The sequence below is a fragment of the Anoplophora glabripennis genome, unplaced genomic scaffold (genome assembly GCF_000390285.2).
Source record: "Anoplophora glabripennis isolate ALB-LARVAE unplaced genomic scaffold, Agla_2.0 scaffold242, whole genome shotgun sequence".
NCBI classification, from domain to species: domain Eukaryota; kingdom Metazoa; phylum Arthropoda; class Insecta; order Coleoptera; family Cerambycidae; genus Anoplophora; species Anoplophora glabripennis.
Genome location: NW_019417087.1, coordinates 144,844 through 171,072, shown reverse-complemented (window position 1 = coordinate 171,072; position 26,229 = coordinate 144,844). Strand labels below are relative to the sequence as shown.

The window sequence follows — 26,229 nt, the reverse complement described above, 5'->3', positions numbered from 1 at the left end:
AAGGGCTCAAGAAAATGGGAATGTGGATTAATAGGAGCAGAAAAATTACACAGGCCGACAAGATTTTAACCCAACAACACGAATATACTTTTCCAAAAGATTTTAGTGCGCTGAATTCGAATCAAGGTCCAAATTTCTCGATTGGTTCTGGTTTTCGAGATAACCTAACCTAAAAGTGCCAAAATCGCGACGTATTTGAGGTTATGTGACATGAAAAGTTAATTTTTTTGCTGAAACCATTACTTGGGTCTTAAAGTACTATACTTATTCTTTAAAACGCACTTGCATTTATCCCGTTATCATTTTTCGTCTTTGAAATGTGGCATGTTGAGAAGTTTGACTTATTTCTCGATTTTTGAATATACTCACAACACAGCATCACAAACCTTATGGATTATGGGCCTAGGGTTTCAACATGCGATTTCTCGAAGACGAAATATTATATGGGGATAAACCCAAGTGCGTTTTAAAAAGTGAGTATAGTACTTTAAAACCCCCCATAAATGGTTTTAGCAAAAAAATACTTTATCCATGTAACATAACCTGAAATATGTTTAAAAATCGTGATTTTGGCACTTTTAGGTTAGGATACCTCGAAAATCAGAGCCAATTGAGAAATTTGGACCTATACAGGATCAGTCAAAAAGTCATGACGAAACAAAGTTGCCTTTTCTTTAATAGAACACCCCGTATATTGCATATTTCAATTCTCCTCGAAATTCTAAACAAAATTCATGAACACAGAATGTACCTAAACTTAACTTCGCGTCTTTTTGCAGTCTGACCCAGAGGACGTCTCTGAGTTAGTATTGTCTTGCTGTTATAACAATGATATCTTTTTGAATGAGATTACTGAGAATCAGGTTCTTAGTGCAATGAAAAAATTAAAAAATAAAATGACTTCTGGCTCTGGTGACATCCCCGCTTTCATAATAAAGGATTGTGCTGCTGTTCTAGCAGCTTCGCTTTGTACATTACTTAATTTGGCTATAAGAACAAAGTATTTCCCTAGTCGTTGGAAGGAATTTGTTCAGTTTTTAAGAACGGAGATAACTCACATGTCAAGAATTATAGGCCCATATCTATAATATCAAACTTCCCCAAGGGCTTTGAGATAGTCTTATATAACCGTATATTTCCGTCGGTCTGTAATTTAATTTCTCCATATCAGCATGGGTTCGTAAAGGGTAGATCAACTACCACAAACTTGGCTGTAATAAAACAGTATATTACAGGTATATTAGATAATAGGGGACAAGTGGATGTGATTTATGCGGATTTCTCAAAGGCCTTTGACAAGATTAGCCATAAGACACTTCTCCGTAAGTTGGTAAATTTTGGCTTCAGTTTAGATATGACTTAATTTTTTAAATCTTATTTGGATAAGAGAATGTAATTTGTTTATTATAATAGTTTTGAGTCGACTCATTATATTGATATCTCAGGTATTCCTCAGGGTTCCATACTTGGACCTCTTTTCTTTCTGCTATATATTAACGATTTGAATGAGGTAATTAGCTCTTGTAGACTTTTTTATGCTGATGATTGGTTATTTTCTGCTATAAATAGCTTAGAGGATTGCTTGAATTTGCAGATTGATCTGGAACATATAAATTCTTGGTGCTTAGAAAATAGATTGTATCTTGATCCTTCTAAATGCAGAATTCTTAGTTTTTCCAGGAAACAGTTGATCTATGAATTTGTATATAGCATTGATAATAATAATCTATTCCGTTATACCTCTTATTTAGATCTTGGAGTATTGTTTGATGCAAAATTAACATTTAATGACCATATTGAAAAGGCGAAAGAGGCATTGAGGTTCTATGGTTTTATAGTTCGCAATTGTAAGCAATTCTCAGATATTGGAGCTATTAAAACATTATATTTTGTGCTTATGTTCGCTCTAGACTTGAATATGGTGCGGTGGTATGGTATCCTTATTACAATATTCAAGAATTCAAAAAAGTTTTTAAAATATTTGGCTTGCAAAGTTTATGGGATTTATCTTGAAATGGGTGTAAACTACGACATTTTAATACGTAGATTTGGCGATGAAACTCGTAGAATTCGAATGTCACACACTTTTTGGTATAAGTTACTGCACAACATCATTGTGCTGATTTGCTTGCTGCTATTAATTTTTCCGCACCTAGAATAAAGTTAAGAAATACTAATACGTTTAGACTTGCAATGCCAAATACTAACATTTTATATAATTCGTCAGTATATGTCATGTGTGATAATTTTAACCGATTGTGTAACTTTTGTCCATTATATATTTTATTGAACGTCATAAGGTGATGAATACTATGTTCTGTATGTCCTTTTCTGGATTAAATATGTAGTACTGTAATGCAAACACACTTCTATAGGTATATAGGATTACGTGTCTTGAAATTTTTTTCCTTTTTTAATTTTTTCTCATGTTTTTTGTTTGTGTTTATTTAGTTGTATTATTTGTAAATTGCCCTGTAAGTCTGTTGGGCAATAAAGCATTATTATTATTAACAGTTTTCGAGATATCGAACTTTGAAAATCATTTTCTTCAATGAAAAATGCATTTAGTGTGAATAATTTAAGTTAAGTTTAAGTGAAACCGAACGTATTGAGGTTTTAATGGTCATAGGATATGGTGATAGAAAACGAAGTTGTGACGAAGTAGTAGATATTTTTCATGAATCCCCTAGGTCCCTATCGGGAACGTATTTCTAAATCAACCGTTTCAAAAACATTGCAGTCATGAAACTGGATGTGTTACAGATCAACTAACAAGTGGATGACCAGTAAGCGTTACAAATGAAGAAAATTATTTAAATATCATGTTAGATGTGGTGGAAAATCAAATAAATTCGACACAACAGAGAGTATTCTTTGTTGTTATTTGACAAACTCCGAATAAGTTTTTATATGGGTTGTTAACAACGTCAAGACAAATCAATACGATTCAGTATGTATGCTCTTACTTCTTTTAAATTGGCAAACGCTCCGAAATAAACTTCATGTACAGCTACGGACAAAAAAAGCTTCGAACCTGAAACGTTTAAATTGCTTCGAAGCATTTATTGTCCGTAGCTGTACGTAGCTCTAATGATAGTTCTTGTCACCACAGATATAATGTGTTAGGTACACTTTTGTGTCGAAGTTATTCAAATATTTCCCGACACATTCGCTATGCAGTGTAAATGAAATTTGCACACAATACTATTTTGAAAGATAAGCATATTTTTCAAATTTGTAAAAGTTATTTAAGGTCGACGCATTAGACACTCAAGATATGTTTGGCTTGGATATTTATTTGAGGTCTCTGTTGTATAACAAATGCATTTGCGTGTTACTTAACGGACAATAAAAGCAACGCATTTCTTCATAGAAGAGCTGTTAAATGAACTGGCATAATGTCAGGCATTGCTAATATTTTCACAAAATGAGTATCCATAAAAATAAAACGGCTTTATTTGAGACATTTGCAACTAAGGGGAATATATTTAAAATGCCATTTCAAGATATTTCATTTCTAATTACAATGTCATATCGGAGGAAAAAACCATCTCTTATGTACATGCACTGTTCTTCATAAAAACAAAAAAAAAACACAAAAGAATACAACTATTTTCCTTCAGCGATTGCCTCGCTGAAAACATTTCGAAAGATGATGGACGTTTCGACAGGCCCATTCCTTTGTTCCTGTCCAGACGGGGCCTACTTCGATGTAATTAATTCCCAAATTACCATCGCAATCATCTTGGAATCATCGGTCGTGTCAAACGTGACGTCGACCTGCGTTCTGTGGCGCATCAATCAGAAGAGATGAATTGCGTAACGAGATCTTGAATCTAGCGTAACATGAACTTGAAATCTGACGGTTAGTGAAAGTTCCGAGTCGTTATTTAGTCGTTTTGCTTTACTTTGTAAGTACTTAGTACGGGTTGTGTAAGGAATTTGGTTAATGGACCTTGGACGACTCTTATGGAGAAAATGAAAGTTTATCTGTTTCTGATTGGGTAGAATGTGGGGTACTAATGCGTTTGTCGCTTTCGATATTAGTTAAGTGGATAATGAGATTAGTAGTACCGTTTTCTAGATTTGAAACTGTTTGTTGCTTGTTAATTTACCTAATTGAAAAAATTAATATTTTTTTTATTTCACCTCCACAGATGAGGAAACAAAGTAACACCTTTTTCGTTGTGGGAAATTTTTTATTTAACAGTTCCTTGTACGACTGAAAAAAGTCTTTTCCAAAAAAAGCAAAACCAGCTGTACACAAGAACAATGGTACCTAATTCTGACAAATGATTCAGAAAATAGATCACAATGTTGATATATTGTAGAAACCCATAATGTCAATAGAATAAACAACACATAAATACAAGTACAGAAATAATTCACTATGATTGAATCGTTGGTACCGACGCATTAGACACTCAAGATATGTTTGGCTTGGATATTTATTTGAGGTCTCTGTTGTATAACAAATGCATTTGCGTGTTACGTAACGGACAATAAAAGCAACGCATTTCTTCATAGAAGAGCTGTTAAATGAACTGGCATAATGTCAGGCATTGCTAATATTTTCACAAAATGAGTATCCATAAAAATAAAACGGCTTTATTTGAGACATTTGCAACTAAGGGGAATATATTTAAAATGCCATTTCAAGATATTTCATTTCTAATTACAATGTCATATCGGAGGAAAAAACCATCTCTTATGTACATGCACTGTTCTTCATAAAAACAAAAAAAAAACACAAAAGAATACAACTATTTTCCTTCAGCGATTGCCTCGCTGAAAACATTTCGAAAGATGATGGACGTTTCGACAGGCCCATTCCTTTGTTCCTGTCCAGACGGGGCCTACTTCGATGTAATTAATTCCCAAATTACCATCGCAATCATCTTGGAATCATCGGTCGTGTCAAACGTGACGTCGACCTGCGTTCTGTGGCGCATCAATCAGANACAAAAGAAGTTTATTTATGACTTTTGAATTAAACATTTATAAACTGCGTTATTATTACCAGAACGTTTTGGCATCGCATCCTCTCATTCCTTATCACTGTCTAATAACTCACACGAAATCTGGAATCGGTAAGTTAAATAGGTTACAAGTTATGGCCTTATAAACAAATTAATTAATTTATTAGTCTGGACGATTCCACGATTCCGAGGATCTTCCACAATCGCACTAATTTTTTTCATGTTAGATTTCATAATAATACATTGAAATCTATAAATTTTTTTTAATTTCAAATTTGCAACCTGGATTTTTTTTATTTTTTAGCCTTAGTTGCAAAATGAAATATATACGACGCATGAGCGTGATATGGTTATATATTATTAAATATTCGGAAAGCTTATGAAGAGAGCTTTAAGTTAAAAAAATCGTCAAGATTCGTTGAAAAACAACGGAGTTATAGACTGTCAAAGTTGATGGCCTATTGTTAAACAAATTAGGTTGGTAGTGGCAAAAAAAAGTATTGTTATAACCGACAACCCGAGTACTTTCAAAGATAAAAAAATTTTATTTGTGGAAGTATGTTAAGTGCATAAGAAATATTGTCGCTTGATTTTCGGCGAGCCTCGGCGCGGCGGAAGGGTGGGGGAAGCGAACGACAGCGAAGAAAATGACCATAATATTCATAGTCCTGCCGTTAAATAAGCGAAATTCGCTTGAAAATAATATATTTGACAGTCTGTAACCCCGTTGTTTTCCAACGAATCTTGACGAATTTTTTTTTAACTTAAAGCTTTCCGAATAATAATAATAATATATAACTATATCACGCTCGTGCGTCGTATATTTCATTTTGCAACTAAGGCTAAAAAATAAAAAAAATTCCAGGTTGCAAATTTGAAATTAAAAAAAAATGATAGTCGCAGTTTATAAATGTTTAATTCAAAAGTCATAAATAAACTTCTTCTGTTTATAACTTTTGATCTAATCAATATTTTTTGACGCTCGAGGGCTAGTTGTGTAGGTCTTTTGAAGACGAAAAAAAGTACTTTACTGCTTTCTCGTGGAAATGAACGGAAAAAAGTTATNGCTATGAAATTGAATAACTTGAGTTTTTTTAGGATTCATATAAAACTGATGTTGAGTGAAATAAGTATTTAATGAAGTCAAAATGTGCTTGCTGTTTTGTTGAATTAATTCATTCGATGTATTAGAAACTATTATAGAAATGTCATCTGCATACATTGTAAAATGCGATGAGGATATTATCTGTCCTATGTCATTTATATATAGAATAAAAAGTATGAGACCCACAACGGACCCTTAAGGAACTCCCATGCTAATATCTACGCTCCTTTGATGCTTTGATGCCACACTTTTAATGAAAATCAAAGCATCAAAGGAGCATTTTGATCAACATGTAATGACATGTTGATCAAAATGCTGCAAACTTACATACTGTTTTCGGCCATCTAATTTATCTATCAATATGTTGTGATTTACTCGATCAAATACTTTTGAAAAGAGAGCCAGTATATCAGCTTCTTTTTTCCTTTCTGGGACTAAGAAATAAATTGGGTAAAACATGCTAAATTTGGAAATTTTACAAAGTTTCTTCATAAACCCGGTAATGGAAAGTAGAATGTAATGAGTTTTGATATTTAAAAAATCTGAGCAAAGTTGGATAATACTAAAATAAGTTTATATGTAGACTGACCATATTACTATTATTTCTACTCTTGTTTATGTATGTACTTTTATAATAATAATAACAATAATCGGGATATCCCACCGTGACATGCAAAGTATGACACGAATACAGTAGAATAAAAAAAATCACTAGAGACTTATTATGTCACAGAATTGAAGCAACATTTGTGAAACAATTAAGTCACCATTTTTTTTGGGAATGGACTTTCCTTCCGGCGAAAAAACAATTAGAACACCTTAATGAGTAAGAATATTTCCTGGGAGACAATGGAGATTGCAGAATCTATTAATTATGCAGATTTCTGGTCCTCTTACCGAAGGGACATACTTTCCCGCATCCTTTTTTAAGCCACTTATTCACGTAACAACTGTTAATTCTCTAAAATGTCTAATTGGGGATCGCTATAAAAGGAGAAAGACGTTCAAGTATCCGGTGGGTAATATATTACTTGAGGAAATAATAAAAAATGTGAAAGAGGTATTGTGCTTTCTAATAGACGTAAGCAATACTAATTGTTTTAAAATTGTTGTCATTTATGTAAGGTGACTCAAAAATATTGAGAAGTGGCGGTTTTTATATCAAATATTTATACAATTTTATATTAAAAAACTTCCTTTGGTCAATTTGAATGAAATATGCTCGCATTTATCATTACTAGGCTTAGTGCGGCATTGTGTTTAACAGAACCGTAGTCAGATTACCAATGAAAATATTAATATTTTTACAGAAAATATGTCGCAACATAGTACTATTACCAAAGAGCAAGGCTAAGTAGAGGATAAAATACCTATCACAAATTTGAATGACACCACTTATCCGATAAACTTTAGTGTTGAGACAAGGCTTCTAGGATAATAATTATATCCAAAAAAACAAGGTTAAAAGGAACTATGACGTTCAAGCAATTTTATTGCATGAATCGTTCAAAGGGTGATTTTAGATGAAAAAACCGCGGAGTGCTATTTAATTAGAGGGTGGTAATTGGAGATAGGGGTGAAAATGCACCCCTTTCAGTTTTTTAATTGTAGCTCGAAAACGAAGCAAAATTTCGCTATAGTTCATAGGAAAAGTTATTTAGAGAATTGAATTTTCCATCGAAAAAGCTTATTTAAAAAATTTAAAAGGAAAATTTTATGCAAAAAATCGCTAATAAACAATTTGAAAAAGCAAAAAAAAATAGATTTTTTGTTTTTTTTTTACTTTTTTGCCTCTAGTTTTTTTTTGAGTAAAGTATAGTTTCATAAAAAAAGTAATTAAAATTTCCTTCAAAAAAAGAAGTTGTACAGTATTTTTGTATGAGAATTGACTGATATATGGCCGCTCAAATTTTTCGATTTTCGTCGCGTTTACCATTATACGTTTTAATTATCATTTAAAAAAAAAGGATTCGTTTAAGGATTTTCGTCACTTGACTTGTTCGAAGGGTCATTAAACATGAAAAAACCGCGGGGTGCTATTAAATTAGAAGGTGGACATTGGAAATAGGGGTGAAAATGCGTAGTTTTTTAAATATAACACGAAAACGAAGCAAAATTTTGGTATAGTTCATAGGAAAAAATTTGTATAGAATTAAATGTCCCATCGAAATGGCCTATTTAAACAATTTAAAAGAAAAATTTTATGCAAAAATAGTTAATAAACTATTTTGAAAAAAGTAAAAAATATGATTTTTTATTTTTGTTACTTTTTTGACTTTAATTTTATTTTTTAGTAGAAGTAAGCAAAGAAAACTGCTGTACAAAAAAACTAGATGAGATTCCCTTCAAAATGAGTTATAACCGGTCAAACTTAAAATATTTTTTAGATTTTCGTCGTTTTTAACATAAGTTAGTCAAAAAAGTAAAAAAAATCAAAAAATCTTATTTTGTGCTTTTTTACATAAAATTTTTCTTTTAAATTTTTTAAAAAAGCCATTTCAATGCGAAATTCAGTTCTCTAGAAAAATTTTTCCTATAAACTGCGCCTACTGATATTTTGCCTTGTTTTCGTGCTATATTAAAAAAACTGCAAAAGTGCGTTTCCTATCTCTAATTTAATAGCACTCCGCGGTTTTCTCATTTTTAATAACCCTTCGAACAAGTCATGTGATGAAAATCCTTGAATGAATCCTTCCTTTTTAGCAAAAAATGGGAATTAAAACGTATAAGGGTAAACGCGACAAAAATTGGCTAAGTTTGAGCGGCCATATATTAGTCAACTCTCATCCAAAAATACTGTACAACCTCTTTTTTTGAAGGAAATTTTATCTACTTTATTTATGAAGCAATACCTGTACCTATCTTTACTTAAAAAAAAAACTAGAGGCAAAAAAGTTAAAAAATTAAAAAAATCGAATTTTTTGCCTATTTTAATTTTGCTTATTAACGATTTTTTACATAAAAATTTTCCATTTTTTATTTAAATAAGCCATTTCGATGGGAAATTCAATTCTCTAAATAATTTTTCCTATGAACTATATTGAAATTTTGCTTCGTTTTCGAGCTACAATTAAAAAATTGAAAGGGGTGCATTTTCACCCCTATCTCCAATTACCACCCTCTAATTTAATAGCACTCTGCGGTTTTTTCATCTAAAATGACCATTTGAACGATCCATGTAATAAAATATCTTGAACGTCATAGTTCCTTTTAAAATCCTATAATGCCTATTCCGTGACATATTGAAAGGAGTTAATAAGTATTAATTTTAATTATTTTTTAATGGCAATAGACTGCTTAAGAATTGACCCATGAAAACAATTTGGCTTATTTGGTTTGCCAGGGACAGACTAGCTGTAGCGCGATAATGTCATTCTCTTACACACTTTACGATAAAGTCACAAAAATAATATTTTTATATAGCCTGAACCTTAAACTAAAAAAAGGAACTCTTGGTTGATATCGACAAAATGAACTGTTTTCCAGAAATAACTATTTTTGTTTAATTTGATTTTTATTATATCCGTAAAGAGAAAGAAACCGATAAAATTTGCATTCTTTCTGTGCTTATTTAAAAATATGCCATTTTAATTTTTTTTTCGTGAATATAATTACACAAAGTATTTTAAAAGTTAAAAGAAAATCAATTTTCAGGGGCGTCCTTTAGGGGCATGAATCATCGTAGGGAGGCCCTCTAGGGAAAATTTTTATAGGAACTTGTCAGGTTATTTTAACGTCCCCTGTATAAATCCGAGAGATGGCCCACATATTCTGGAACACTTTGTATACATATAAAAATTCTATCTATCTAAACTATCGTTATTATACATTTCGATATATTATTTTTTTAAACTTTAACGTCCAGTATCTTGAAAACCAAGTAAAAAAAATTGTAGAGCAAGGTACGCTTGTCTTTGTAATTGCAGAATTTAAAGTGTATGCGTTGTACCTAGTTTCCTATTTTTTTTTTTGTAATTTCCTTCCCTATAAACGTTAAAAAATATAAATCGGAAAAAACATTTTTTAGTGAATTTTGTAGAGCTCCTATTTAACGCCCTATAATTTAGAAATAAAGCTACTCTTTGCTGACACGACTAACCATCTTTATTATTTACACAATTAAATAAAAAATACTAAGAAATTTAAACAAATCAGTAACCACCATGGATCAGACGACGTAGATTCATAAGTTCGTCGTGGTTGTCGCTGTCATACAGCTCATTTCCTGCCAAGTCATCGGTGTCGCCACGATTTCCAGTGCCTTCAACAAATGGCTCTTTATGGAAAGGAGCACCATTCGGCCCNAAAAAAGTAGTTTTGTTTGAGCCCTTTTAAGGGCATATAACTTCCTAAGGGTGCGTTTTATGGCACATGTTAATAGGAACTTTTTGGCTTATTTTAACGAGTTATAAACGCAGCAGAAGTTTGGAACTCTATTTTAGAAACACCCTGTATGGCCGCTCAAACTTAGCCAATTTTTCGAATTTCGTCGCGTTTGCCGTTATACGTTTTAATTATCATTTTTTCAAAAAAGAAAGGATTCGTTTAAGGATTTTCATCACTTGACTTGTTCGAAGGGTCATTAAACATGAAAAAACCGCGGGGTGCTATTAAATTAGAGGTGGACATTGGAAATAGGGGTGAAAATGCGCTTTGCAGTGTTTTAAATATAGCACGAAAACGAAGCAAAATTTCGGTATAATTCATAGGAAAAATTTTGTATAGAATTGAATTTCCCATCGAAATGACCGATTTATAAAATTTAAAAGAAAAATTTCATGCAAAAATAGTTAATAAACAATTTTAAAAAAGTAAAAAATATGATTTTTTATTTTTTTACTTTTTTGACTATTTTTTTTTAGTAGAAGTAGGCAAAGAAAACTGCTGTACAAAAAAACTAGATGAAATTCCCTTCAAAATGAGTTATTATAACCGGTCAAACTTAAAATATTTTTTAGATTTTCGTCGTTTTTAACATAAGTTAGAGTTAAAAAAAGTAAAAAAAATCAAAAAATCTTATTTTGTGCTTTTTTATATTGTTTATTAACGATTTTTTACATACAATTTTTCTTTTAAATTTTTTAAATAAGCCATTTCAATGCGAAATTCAGTTCTCTAGAAAATTTTTCCTATAAACTACACCTATTGAAATTTTGCCTTGTTTTCGTGCTGTATTAAAAAAAACTACAAAAGTGCATTTTCACCCCTATCTCCAATTTCCACCCTCTAATTTAATAGCACTCCGCGGTTTTCTCCTTTTTAATAACCCTTCGAACAAGTCATGTGATGAAAATCCTTGAATGAATCCTTCCTTTTTTCCAAAAAATGGGAATTAAAACGTATAAGGGTAAACGCGACGAAAATCGAAAAATTGGCTAAGTTTGGGCGGCCATATATTAGTCAACTCTCATTCAAAAATACTGTACAACCTCTTTTTTTGAAGGAAATTTTATCTACTTTATTTATGAAGCAATCCCTGTACCTATCTTCACTCAAAAAAAAACTAGAGGCAAAAAAGTTAAAAAATTAAAAAATCAAATTTTTTGCTTATTTTAAATTTGCTTATTAACGATTTTTTACATAAAAATTTTCCTTTTTTTATTTAAATAAGCCATTTCGATGGGAAATTCAATCCTCTAAATAATTTTTCCTATGAACTATATTGATATTTTGCTTCGTTTTCGAGCTACAATTAAAAAATTGAAAGGGGTGCATTTTCACCCCTATCTCCAATTACCACCCTCTAATTTAATAGCACTCTGCGGTTTTTTCATCTAAAATGACCATTTGAACGATCCATGTAATAAAATATCTTGAACGTCATAGTTCCTTTTAAAATCCTATAATGCCTATTCCGTGACATATTGAAAGGAGTTAATAAGTATTAATTTTAATTATTTTTTAATACGATGGCAATAGACTGCTTAAGAATTGACCCATGAAAACAATTTGGCTTATTTGGTTTGCCAGGGACAGACTAGCTGTAGCGCGATAATGTCATTCTTTTACACACTTTACGATAAAGTCACAAAAATAATATTTTTATATAGTCTGAACCTTAAACTAAAAAAAGGAACTCTTGGTTAATATCGACAAAATGAACTGTTTTCCAGAAATAACTATTTTTGTTTAATATGATTTTTATTATATCCGAAAGAGAAAGAAACCGATGAAATTTGCATTCTTTCTGTGCTTATCTAAAAATATGCCATTTTTATTTTTTTTTTCGTGAATATAATTACACAAAGTATTTTAAAAGTAAAAAGAAAATCAATTTTCAGGGGCGTCCTTTAGGGGCATGACTCATCGTAGAGAGGCCCTCTAGGGAAAATTTTTATAGGAACTTGTCAGGTTATTTTAACGTCCCCTGTATAAATCCGAGAGATGGCCCACATTTTCTGGAACACTTTGTATACATATAAAAATTCTATCTATCTAAACTATCGTTATTATACATTTCGATATATTATTTTTTTAAACTTTAACGTCCAGTATCTTGAAAACCAAGTAAAAAAAATTGTAGAGCAAGGTACGCTTGTCTTTGTAATTGCAGAATTTAAAGTGTATGCGTTGTACCTAGTTTCCTATTTTTTTTTTTGTAATTTCCTTCCCTATAAACGTTAAAAAATATAAATCGGAAAAAACATTTTTTAGTGAATTTTGTAGAGCTCCTATTTAACGCCCTATAATTTAGAAATAAAGCTACTCTTTGCTGACACGACTAACCATCTTTATTATTTACACAATTAAATAAAAAATACTAAGAAATTTAAACAAATCAGTAACCACCATGGATCAGACGACGTAGATTCATAAGTTCGTCGTGGTTGTCGCTGTCATACAGCTCATTTCCTGCCAAGTCATCGGTGTCGCCACGATTTCCAGTGCCTTCAACAGATGGCTCTTTATGGAAAGGAGCACCATTCGGCCCAATGGTAAGGTCACTGGGTTGAGATTTCTCTTCGCTATCGTTTTCAAGGTTCACTTGAGGGAACAACAACGAGAAGAATTGATTCTGGCCGTCGGTGGTTGAGTTTGGTACGACGCTGTATAACCAGTTACCAAACCTCAGTCCTAGACTGAGGACTTTCTTGAACAGGACTAGATTATCGTTAGTGTAGAGAGAAGCTAGGAATCGGATACATCGCACTTTTATGTCGAATAGGTCGAAGACGAACGTGAACGCTCTGCTGATGGCTTCCACAATGATGGCTGAGATTCTCGAGGCGGTGGTTTGGCTGGCAGGGTTGGAAGTTGGCGTGTCCATCGGGTAGGTTTGAGCCGCGGTGGTAGCTAAGCATACTGCCAACATCGGGATAACCTGCAACAAAATGAAGTTAGCTACTGATGGTTATTGAGAATCAAAAAGAACTGTATTTAAATATCTAGTTGGCGACCTACGGTTGCTACTTTTTCTTCCGGATCTGGATCAGGTTAGGAAATATGATAAAAAAACACCATTGCACATTGTTGGCGTTTAGTGGTTTTTATTGCGACATCTTGAAGACTTGGGTTAGTAGAGTAGAAAGTAATTGCATAAAAAAGATTAAATTGGCAAAATTAAGATTCTCAGTTCTATGTCTAAATATTTTTATTAGTCGAGGAAATAAAGCACTGAACTTCCGAAATTTTTCGATCAAGTCGTATCAGGATGGGTTTTTTTTGCATTCGGTTTCTAAAATTATGTGAAAAAAATGTATCAACTTTGTATTATCTTTTTCGGTCAAATTGCATTTCTGCATCCAGAGAAATGCATTTTCTAGTCATTTATTCATAACTCGGTTAATTATGCCTGGAATGGACTCAAATCAGGGTCCTGGGGGTTTTAGAGGTCGCTGATCCCGAATATGACCTTCAAATTGATCCATCGCCCACCTGGGGCTTAGGATTGATTGATTACACTCTTAAATGCAACGAGACTTGACACCCCGGGGCTTTTCGTTTCGCTGATTCCTAATCTGGCGTCGGCGAGCACCCCCCGGACACCTGGTGCACTGGAACCTAGACATGGACGTCATCTCCGGGAGTTTTCCTGTAAAATTCGCGTAAACGAGCCGAAAATCGCATCAGGGGGTTTTTCGGGGCGCTCTTCTCGAATCTGGCGTCGACGACCACCCCCCGGACACCTGATGCACCGGAACCTGGACCTTGAAATAGGCGTCATCGCCAGAAAAATAATAAACAGTGAATTTTCAATATAACGAGCGTTCAAATAAAAACGTGGTCGAAGTTGGCTCTGACACATTGGACGTAGGGAGTAGCTTATAGCGACCAATTTAACCTCATTTCTCAACGAACTGTATAGCAGCTGTTAGTTTCAATAACGTTAATGACTATATAACTTTATTTTAAAGAATAATCGTGATAACAATAACAAACAATTAAAGGAGCTGATGAAAGTGTCCCCCTCCTTGTTCCAAGCACTTTTCACACCTGTTCCTCAAAGAATTAAAGACATTTTCTAAGATGCTCGGGGTATTGTTAATTTCACGAATCTTGTCTATAAGTCGAGCCTGCAGATGGTTTAAATCAGGAATAGGCAGTTCAAAAATAGTGTTTTTAAGGTAAGGCCACAAAAAGAAATCACACGGCGTAATATCACATGACCTCGGTGGAAATTCATGTTCAGCATTGAGACTTATTAGTCGATTTTGGAAAACTTCCCTCAACATATTCATCGTCTCGCCTGCCGTATGTGCCCTTGCGCCATCTTGTTGAAAGTAAAAGTTTGTAATTTCGTTTTCTTCCAGCTGGTTAACAGAAGGAGCGATAATTTCTTCTCTATACCTTTGCACAGTAAGAGTACCATTAAAAAAAATAGGTCCACAAATCCTCCTTCGATTGAGAACACACCAAACTCCAAATTTTTGAGCGTGTAGAGGGCCCTCGACAAAAAAGTTATCTGTTTTTTCAGAAGACCACATTCTCATATTCTGTGAGTTTACGTAACCACTTAAATGAAACCAGGCTTCATCAGAAAAAAAGGTTATATTATGAAGTTCACCGTAGTTGTTTAAAAACCATTCACAAAATACAGCCCGTCGCGGAAAATCAACTTCATGAAGTTCTTGCTGACAAGTTAAACGATAGGAGAGCAAACGCAAATCTTTTTGTAACACTGTGTGGCAGGTACCGACTGATACTCCCACCATTTGTGATAAAACACGTACAGAAGTTCTTGGCGCATTTTCCATTATTTGCTGGACATTTTCTTTTAATTCTTCAGTCCGCTTTTTAGGTCGGCCGCTTCCTTATTTTCTTGTTACACTGCCCGTTTCACGAAAAACATTAACACAACGCTGAACTGCACTTTGAAAAATGTTGTACTCAACAACGCCGGGAAATTGATTTTGAAATTCTATGAAACATTCCTCAATATAATACTTCCATATTCCATCAATCTTGCGTCCATTTCTAAAATAGGACTCTATGATAAACACTTTTTGTTCTTGAGAAAACACCATTTTAAACGCTTTTTAAAACGAAAATATTCAAATTGATAGCGGCGATATAGCGCTTTGACAGATGACGTTTAAGTTCATTTGCTATACGCTACGCCCTACGTCCAAATTTTCAGAACCAACTTGACCACGTTTTTATTTGAACGCTCGTTATTTGAGACAGCAATAACTTGTATGGAATCGTTGATCCCATTTAAACTATGCAAGATGAAAATAGAGGGAATAAATTGAATGAATGTCACAATATATGCAAGTGTAGTTTCAAAAAAAATAAAAATCATTTACTTATTTCTAAATCAATTGCCATTTCTAACCAACTCTTAACTTCAATTTAATTTAACTCAAATATAATCTAACTCCATTTTATCCTATTCTAATCAACTATTAATTTTAATTTGAAAATATTCTACTAAATATCATTTTCATCATCAACTGACGTATAGGGCCCGGATAGTTTTTCGAGGACCCTGGTCTGGGGGCCCACAGTCGTGCATGCGTCATATTATAAAATGATTTCGAGAAGAGCGCCCCGAAAAACCCCCTGATGCGATTTTCGGCTCGTTTACGCGAATTTTACAGGAAAACTCCCGGAGATGACGTCCATGTCCAGGTGTCCGGGGGGTGCTCGCCGAAGCCAGATTATGAATCAGCAACCCGAAAAACCTCCGGGTGTCAAGCCTCGTTGCATTTAAGAGTGAAATCAAGGAGAAGCCTCGAAGATGACGTTAATCATCAATCCTAAGGTCCAGGTCGGCGATGGATCTATTTGAAAGTCATATTCGGGATCAGAGACCTCTTAAACCACAAAGACCCTGATTTGAGTCCATTCCAGGCATTATGAATTATGAATTTTTTCTAAGTGACTTTAAAAAATGCATTTTTCCAGATGCATTTTGCACTGCACAAGTGCAATTTGACCGAAAAACATAATACAAAGTTGATACATTTTTTCCATATAATTTTAGAAAGCGAATACAAAAAAACCCATCTTGATACGACTTGATCGAAAAATTTCGAAGATTTCGGATCTTTTTGTGCTTTATTTCCTCGATTATATGTGCAATTACAATTTTTGACTTTTGGAAACTCAGCACATAGAGTCTTTGAAAACTGTTTTTCTTACTTCAAATTTGGTACACACATTTTCTTACTAAGGGCAATGTAAATATAGAATTTGGTGAGAATACATATAAAGGATGTTCTCTTTCTAATGCCTGTGCGCTACTGGCTATCCCGTAACTTTTTGTGTGTACACCAGTGACGTCAGAAATTATATTTTTAAAAATAAACACTATTTTGGAAGATTTTTTGCCTCTTACAAAATTTTGATATCGTTTATGGATTTCGAGTAAAATTGGAATTTTTTATCCATCAAAATAGGCAAAAATTGCGATTACTAAAAAATAAATTGTAACTGCAGCCTCAAAGCATTGAATAACAATGAAAGAATTTCACATTGAAAATAAAAATAAAATTAACTATATATTTTTAGTGTTATTTAGTATTATCAATAAATAAAATCAAAAATCAACAGATTTTAAATAAACAGTATCAACTAATTATATAAGGAAATGAACATAAACATTTTAAATAAACCTTAATTAATCATCCTGTATATGTATTCTCACCAAATTCTTTATTTACATTGCCCTTATATAACAAAATATGTGTACCAAAGAGTGACCGCAAAAATCGCCCATTTTTTCACAATTCGCAGAGAACCAAAGAAAATAAGTACATAAAAATATGTTTTTGGTCTCAAGTTACTCGTCGTAAAAAATTAAGATAGGCATAGCTTTTAGTTTTTTGAAAATTTTCAAAAATCACAGCTATTTAAGGGTTGAAAAGACGCCTAAAGTGAAGAATTGAATATTACCAATAAATATAAAAACTATTAGCATGTGAATTTTTCTATAGAATGATGATTGATACAAAGAAGGATTTATTCTCTTGGCTGAAATAAGTATGTTGAATTAGAAAATCCACCCTTAAACGCGCTCAGGGGGTGGAATCATCCCCAAAAATAGAATAGAATATCAGAAATAATTGTAAAATTCCAAAAAAATATATTAAGATAATTCACATGCTAATAGTTTTTATATCAATTGATAATATTCAAATTCTTCATTTTTGGCATTTTTTCAACCCCTAAGTAGGGGTGATTTTTAAAATTTTCAAAATACTAAAAGCTATGCTCATTTTAATTTTTTATGACAACTAATTTGCGACCAAGAACATATTTTTATGTATTTTTTTTTAATTCTCTGCGAATTGTGAAGAAACGGGCAAAAGCACAGGTTTTTTGCGGTCACTCTTTGAAGTTTCTAGGAAAATAGTTTCCAAATTATTTGAAAAAAACTGGGTTATCTATTCTATATTCAGAAGGCTATATCTTAGTAGGGTATATCTTATTTTCAGCCAAGGAATCTGTGGTCAAGTGTTGTCTATACTTTACGGGGATGCCCTGTATATATTTTTATTAAATTGCCACTTTCTTTCATGTTTTCATCACAAAACGCTTTAGAGCTTTTGTTGATGAAAACCTTTTCTGTGTAGAAAACATTGTTGGTTTAAAATAGTCTTTCGAAATGCCAATTTTCCCTGAGTTTTAAAAATTAGGGGCAAAAGAACTTCACGCAAACCTAAAATCTCCGCCACTGGCATGTGAATAAAAATTGAATTAGTGCTCAAAATTAGTTAATGTTAATGATAATACGTCTACAAAATTTGAGTTTTGTATCTCAAACAGTTCCTAAGATATCATCAAACAATTGAAAGGAAAATTTGTGGACCTTCTATGCGCGACATAAGACGAATTCTTTCATAACTCTGGTAATATCAATAATACAAAAAAGTGTTGCTGATAAAATATGCACCTATTCTATTCTTCACATTTTAACATCGATTATACAGGGTGCCTCATTTCTTCTGGACTTTATTTAATTTCATTTTCTTAATGCACACTTTTTTCAATTCCTCGTTGAATTTAAGGCGTACTTTAATAAACAAATATCGGGTATAAGTCGTGTTTCAATGTTACTTGACGTTTTTTTTAAATAACGAGATGTGATTTACACAATTAATTCAAACAAGATATTCTTAACATCGAGTGCAAATATAGTAAATATGGACCTCAGAACTTTAGTTTTCAATCACGAATATTATGATTTGTTTAAATAGGGTGCAGATGCAAAATTGAATTCCCTTTCTATTTTTTTTGGGTACATTTCTTACAGATTGCGATATAACAATTAAAAAGTATGACATTATTGGTTAATTGTATATCAAAGAAAAAAAGAAAGTCTTCCATTTTATTTGGAAAACGAACCATTTTCTAGTTAAATTTTTTTTAAATACTAAATAATCAATATTCCTTAGAAACTAAAGAAATTCAACGCTACTGATTTTTGGGAACTTTGGAACTTGATAATGTTTTTATAATCGTATTTATAACAAAATTAATCCTATGGATTATATCTTTGAAACGAACAGTTTTACAATTATTATTATCTATATCCGTTCCTACCTAATAAGGTATTTTAGATTATAAAAAATATTATTAATAATAATTTGGCTCTTTCTCCGAATGAAATGAGAGAGACCTTTTTTCATTGAATACATTATCGAATTCGAAAATACTCAGTGACATCAAAATGATTCAGTGACTTTTAAATGTGCTTAATTAGGCAAAGTTTCATCACTCTTCACTTAAATTCAGACATATTGTAGTAAATCTGATATTTCTCAAATTCTTTTCTATTTTTTATCTCGAAAACTAAACTATTTAAATTCCCCAATATGAATTATTATTTTACTTCAAGTCCTCGAATTTGTTACACTATTTTTTTATATTCTTTATCTGTTGTTTCAAAAACATTAATACAGAATCAATTCAAATGGAGTAAAATACGAAGATTCACCGATTTTGTTGCAATAATTGTCATATTCATAAAAATTATATCAAACCGATTTCTATTTTAAAACACTGCATTAAAAAATATTGTGTACTTACTACGATGAATTTCATTTTGCAAATCAACTACACTTTCTGAGTTATAAATATCACTGATTTTGTAAATTCCAGACTGGCCTATATATTTTAAATTGCTGGGCTGTTGGGAATGAAGTTAATTATTTTTGCATTAAGCACATTGTATGAAAACTAAAGGGAAATTCCTACGATGACTCTTTAGAGTTAAAATTTTGTTAGTAATGATTGTAATTATCGAGGAATGTCTCTCTTTGAAGTAGAAGAATTGGAATATCTGGATGATAGTAAATCGAATTCTAATTTATTATTTTAAGAAAAAATAAAATTAGTGTGCAAATATCCAAATTCCAAATACACTACTTTTATGAAAGAAAAATGTTGTCTCTTATCGAAAATAACCATTTGGACTTTACTAGCCTCATACCTAATATCGCAGGATCTATTTTAGGAACATTACTTAACATTTATTTTCACAAGTAATCGATTTATAAATTCATCTGTTTTATTCCTACGATTAAATCCATGTTGCTGTGGCTCGTTAGCTCAGTTGGTCAGAGCGCCACACAAGTAGCTCCAATGCTTTGATGGAGGTCGCAGGTTCGATCCCTGCACGAGCCCACTATTTTTTATTTTTTATTAAACCGGTATCTATATTTTTAAAACAACTCTTGTAGCAATGCAACTAAACTGATATTGCAGATAGTCTTTCAATTTGAAGAAAGAACATAAAAATCGTATATTCAATTATACCGGATTGTTAAGAAATAATTTTCGATTATAACATACAGTACGTTCGCGATTAGAGTGGAAAAGAGGGAACATATTTTTTTACGTTTTTACATTTGCTATCTTTATTTGTTTCTGAGTTACAAGGCGTTTCTCCTTATTGTGACACTTTTGAACATGTCTGTATCTCAGCTGTTAAATAAGTTAGAGTTAAAGTGAAAACTGCTCAAGACTAATTCTTTGGCGTAGAATTGAATGCCGGCATTAGATTTTTAGTAGGTCTTAAGATTCCGGAGTCATGACCCAAAGTTAAATTTTTTAAATGGAAATCGTAGCTGGTCATTACCTAAAATTGCAGATTTTTTTTTTGCTTTTCAGCAATATATCACATGCTATATAGTTATATTTACAAACACAGGAGATGCGGGGTGTTTTATATATAAATTTACATTTTAATATGGCTGGTTATGAAAACACATACAAAACTATAATTCTTACATTTACAAAAGTAAAGAAAGTAAAGATGTAAAAATATGAAATTTATTTAAAATATACAATATTACAGATAAGAAAATATAGAGTTTTCAAATTTTTATTCCACTCCAATTCAAGTTACAATATTAAACATAAATTTAACAATAGTAAGTACCTACATCATCATCTAAATGTTCAAATTGCCGTCCATCATCTGTCACACATTTCGCGCATCTTCTGGCAACGCTTCGGGTAAGTGTATATTTGAAATATTATTAAAAGAATTTTCAACATTTCGTTGAAGTTCCTCGATAGAGTAAAAATGAATTTTAAATATAATGTCTTAGAAAACCCCAAAGAAAAAGTCCAACGGATTCAAATCAGTTAACTTAGCTGGCCATCTCATCGGTCCGTTTGTTCCTATACACCTATCTTCTAAAATTTCGTTAGTATTATATTATCATGCGAGTATATGTTGTGCATTTAAAATAAACGTCATATTTTTACAACAGATGAGTTTTGTAAAAGTAAGAGTTATAGTTTATTTGTATTTTCATAGCCAGCCATATTAAAAAGGAAAAAAATATGTTATTTATATATAAAACACCCCATACCTCCTATGTTTGTAAAAATAATTATAGTATGTGATATATTGCTAATAAGCAAAAAAAATCTCTATTTTTTTAGGTCATGATCAGCTACGATTTCCATTAAAAAAAATATAACTTTGGGTCATAACTCCTAAATATAAAGATCTACTAAAAATCTAATACCGGCATTCAATTCTACGCCAAAGAATTAGCCTTGAGCAGTTTTCACTTTAAGTTTTAACTTATTTAACAGCTGAGATACAGACATGTTAAAAAATGGGGCAATAACTCAGAAACAAACGAAGATAGCAAATTTCTGATTTGGCAGTCGAGTTCGCCATGAAAATCGAGCTCAAGAACGTCCTGTCAGATTTATCATATCTTTAGTAGTTTCTGAAATACCGAGAATTCCCATCGAAAATGGACCAACCTGTTTACGGTGTTGAGGAAATAAAAAATATGAAAATGATGTGAGAATAAAATTATTGCTTTATTTTTAACGACAAAAAAAATATGCGTTTATCAAGCACATCACCTCATTTAATAGGGTTTTTTTTGGAAATATGTTGAATTTATTTGAATGAACTTAACATATTTAAAATAAATTAAAAAATAGTCATAGATTTTTATCAATTTTTTATTATGTCCAGTTTTCTTTTTCTACTTGTCAACATGTTTTATTTGACTCTCTCTCTTCATTCAATAATTATCATTCAGTAATCATCCATTAACAAATACGGCCAAAAGAAATTAATTTAAAAGTAAAAAAGTAAAAGTGTTACAGAAAATTGTCGTTTTTTCGAAATTTAACCTAAGTTGAACATATTGTATAACCTCAGATATTTGGAATTACTTAATAAAAAACGAAACATTGCAGTTATCAAAAAAATTTCAAAATATAGCAAGTACTTTTTTTGTATATTTTTACAATTTAATTTTGGCTTTATATGTCAATGTTATTTAGAGAACTAAATAAAGGAGGATGTTCTAGCACAACTTCACTATTTTAGAAATAGCTTGAAAACGAAAAAATATATCAACCTCCTGTTTGTGTATTTGTTTTCCTTAATGAATTGCCTATCAAGCTGTGAAAAAAAACTATATCGTTACATTGTATTTTTTTTTAGTGAACGGAGACAATTATAGAACTTTTCTAATTAGCGTCGTCTACCGTTACCCAGGAAAATAATATTTTTATTCCCATATCATACATATAAATTTTATTAATAGTTCTTTAAAATGAGCCATCGTTTATTGAAATCGATTAAGGCATTTAGAAGTTACGACAATTTAAAAATTTCAAGATGGCGTCCTTTAAACTGGCGTTGCTATGGTAATAAAAAAAAGTTCACACAGAACTTGTGAAGGGTTTAACAGTGTATCTAAAAAGTGTACGAGTATTTTCAACATAAGTGATATAAGCGAAATTTCGAAAAACGACAATTTTCTGTAACACTATAGCAGTTGCGTCCTCTAGCGGTGAAGTTACAAACTTGAAAATATTTTAAATCAATCTCTTTTGGCCGTAATTGTTAATAGATTTTTTAAAATTAAAATAAAATAAATCCGAATAGAAAATCAGCCTCTATGTAAATAATCTCCAGTAACGTGAAAAATATAGAACTTTCTTGAATTTTTTCTCGTTTTGCGCACCTTCTTTGTTCATTAGAACATTTTTCTCATTTTTGTAGGTAAGTTTGTAAGTTTGTTTGTAAGTACAGTACAGTATAGTACAGGTTTTATATTTATGTACATTTATTTATCCAGCAAATTAAATTATCGGAAAATGTGCCGAACAAAATAATTAAAAACAAAAAAAATAATACGTAAAATATTAATTTATTATATAACAAGTATATATTTAAGTATATATTTACAAGTATATATTTATTTATTATATAACAAGTATATATTTCTAACAGATGTATTCTTGACACAATAACCAATTAGTTTTGTGAAATTATTTATAAGAAACCTGCAATTCCGATATCACCTCGAATGCCATCCATATTTCCCCAATAATCACGATTATTATTTTTATTTTGGGATATCTTCAGATTCGCCTGACTATTTCTTCTTGAGCTGTGATAAACAGCAACCTGATCAGTTCTGCCAACTAAGGACTGTCGAACAAAAAAGGATATCATTTTTTCGACGAACAAGCTTGGCCAGACCGAATTAGAGTTTCCTCCCTTTATGTTATTTTGATTAATTTGCTGGCGTTTATTATTTAGTTTGACGTTACTGTTGTTACTTGCCACTTGTTTCGTGCTTGAAGCTGACTGGTTGAAATTTGCTAAAAATTCATTAAATATGTCGGAATAAGTGACATTCACTGTATTGGTAGACGTGCCTGTCTCTGTGTCATTTTTATTTTGTTCAGTATTGTTTTGTAGGATTATGTTAGATACAAATAAAGTCATATTCTTCTTAGCATCTTCAAAATTCGCGCATCCTTTGGTTATTGTTTCATTTTTACCAATGTTGTTTGTGTTATTACCTTTACCATCTTCTTGTATAGGCAGGGTTATATTTAGATTAGTTTTGTCCACGCAATTCTCATAAGATACAGTTACTAAGGGAATACTGCTTATATTTGACAATATCGAAGATTCGTAGAGTTTAACAGAATCTGTCTTATCTTGATTGGTTGTAACAGTCATATTGTCAGTCACTTCAGTTATGTTTAATTTTTCTGCAATGCTGTTCTCTTTTATTCCAGGATTTTCATCATTATTGTTTGTTTTATTGTTAGTTGTATGGGTAATCACAATGGAAAGATCATTAATACTCTTGCCAGTATTATTGTTGGATGTGTCTTCTTCATTATCGAGTTTCTTAAGTGTATTTTTTTCAATTAATACATCCTCAGTTTTGACGGCACCTGTTTTTGACAGCTCACTTGAAGGTCGATGAACTTTATACTGAAGATATGATTCCAAATTCTTGAGTTCTTCATTTTCAACGACAGCTGCAACGAAATTTGTAATTGAGTATGATATTATGGACAGAAATCTTTTTTTTATTAATATTTCATGATAACTTTAATCATTTTACCTGAAACTGTAGAAATAAGTGTAATTATAACATAAATTTAACTTTGAATTTGAATAACTTTTGTAAAAGTAGGTTTATCAAAAAATGATAAGGGGACATTTTTTGTAGAACGTTCAATTCCCCACAATAATATGTTTCGGTCATTTAAATCCGTCTATTGGTTTTTAAGATATAAAATTCTGAAATTGAAAAATAATTTTTCCCATGTTATTTAAATGGAAAATAGAAAATCACGATGCGCGATCTCTTAATATTAATATAAAGAGTTCAGATTTTTACAGGCATCTCTTCTCACCTCCCTGAATCTATTTCAGAAGGGATTTTGAAAAACAATTTTTAATCGGACTAGTACGTAGAAATACTTAAATATTTAAAGGTATATTTTTGCAAAGTATAACTCCATCAAACCCTACCCTGCTGAATTTTTTTACGGGATCGAATTTGAAAATACATATTATCTTAGTGCATGGTGATTTACGTTATGCGTAAATATTACAGATATTCTTAAAAAGTTTTCTATGAAAATATTCATTATAATAATTGATTTTAAATTTAACTCTTTTATTCCTAATATTGTCGAATAAAAAACAATTAATTACATATTTTACGCGCTAAACTGTACTGCTATTTGAAGTATACAGGGTGTCTCTCGGTGACGGCCCATTAGAATTATTTCAGAGACTACTTCGATTTGAATTTTGAAAATTTGGGATACCGAGTTTTCGGACATGCCCTTCTCAACTAAAATAATGGCGTCCACGTACCACTTCCGGTTATACCGGAAGTCGCCATCAACCTGCTTATTTCAAATGAGACACCCTATATATTATTGCAATTTTGGATTCTACGTGTTATTTTAGGTGGACTTTTATGAAGTTTCTCTATTCCTAAAATTAACCGTTTTCGAGATATTTATTTTTTTTTAATGGAGAGAAACAGTGACTGGCTTCAAACCATGCGTATTTTATAGTAATAAAGATAAAGCAACAATATTTATAGGGGGGATAGCTAGTCCCCTAAGCTTCCCATCCATACTTTCAAAGTGGCTTAATTGCATACAGGGTGCTAGAAATTTAAGGCCGAGTTTAGTTAACTTGAAACGATCATAAGTCATTTTTTTATTGGAACAAACTCTATGTTTTTCTATATTGTGATACACAATTTTATTCTCTTTCGAACGGTATCAGGGATCCCTATACCTATCTCTTCTAGTTTTTAAGTTATCTACTATTTTTTGTGTATTCACCTAAACTCATGTAATTTCTTGCGAGGATAGCTGTGGATTTTTTAGCAAAACTTCAAAACAAACGACTAAAATGTCAATTTGTTTGTTAGTCTCTTGCAGTGACAGTTTAATTTAGTGTTTATGGGTTTATAAGAAATGGAAAACAATACATCTTCAAATGGTGATATTTTAAAATTATTATTCATTCACGGACGTTGCAATGGGATTATAAGCAGAACATGTACAGTTTTTAATGAGACATCCAAATTTGCCACCAATGAGCAGAAAAAAGTTGAGAAGAATTTTAGCAAATCAACTGGAGTATGGTCGAATTTGTGCAGAAAGAATTTTACCAAAACCAATAATTTCAAATGAATATAATGTAATAAATGTACTAGCCTATTTTAATGTTCATCCAGAATCCTCAACTCGTGCCGCAGAGTATGATTTAGGCATTTCACGAGCGTCCATTCACATGATGCTAAGAACTAATGACATGCATCCATACAAATCTAAGCTACTTTCTGCACTTCATCCGAGTTACGCCGTGCAACGTGTACAATTTTGTGAAACGATGTTAGTGCGATACCAAGAAGAGCCACAATTTTTGCAACATATTAT

The 26,229-nt window shown here is 31.7% G+C and overlaps 1 non-coding gene across 1 annotated transcript; it reads left to right on the top strand.

Moving 5' to 3' along the window:
- The first annotated feature begins 20,068 nt into the window (after positions 1 to 20,068).
- Positions 20,069 to 20,154, top strand: Trnat-agu. The gene is given in 2 exon segments: positions 20,069 to 20,106; positions 20,118 to 20,154. It is a non-coding gene; the product is annotated as a tRNA-Thr (tRNA).
- Positions 20,155 to 26,229: the final 6,075 nt, after the last annotated feature.